Genomic DNA, 547 nt, shown 5'->3' on the forward strand with positions numbered 1-547 from the left:
TCGACCAAAGGGACCAGAAAGTGGCCATGTGTCGCTCCAGGACGAAAAGGGCAAAGGACAAAATTCGTAATTTACGTCGTGTCAGGAGAACAGTCTATCAAAATCACGTACTATTCCAATCAGTCTACCTTGAGCTTTGGAGCTTCGTCATCTATAGAACGGTAACGAGGTAGGGGGAAGGGCGATGGGCAATAGTGCATAGAATATTGGTCCTTTCTGATCTTAATGGTTTGCAAATGACGATTGCATGCGAGCAAAGCTGCTGCTTCTCACTCAAGCCACAAAATACTGAAAATCAATATTTATTCCAGAAGGATGATACGTTATAATGATACTTGGATTATAAGATTTGGATTAGCGATTTAGGAGTTATGGCGAGTAATATTTCATTTAAGCGAAGGGGAAGTACACGTATTTATTGACATTTCCAGGTACAAATACCCCCAAAATAAAATTTGAAATGACGTTGGTTTGTTTATGACAGATGTTTATTTGGGAAAACTTTAAAGCCGAACGGATCATGCTAGCCAAATTATCATTATCACTA

Source organism: Penaeus monodon, chromosome 23 (genome assembly GCF_015228065.2).
Source record: "Penaeus monodon isolate SGIC_2016 chromosome 23, NSTDA_Pmon_1, whole genome shotgun sequence".
In the NCBI taxonomy this organism is placed as follows: Eukaryota; Metazoa; Arthropoda; class Malacostraca; order Decapoda; family Penaeidae; genus Penaeus; species Penaeus monodon.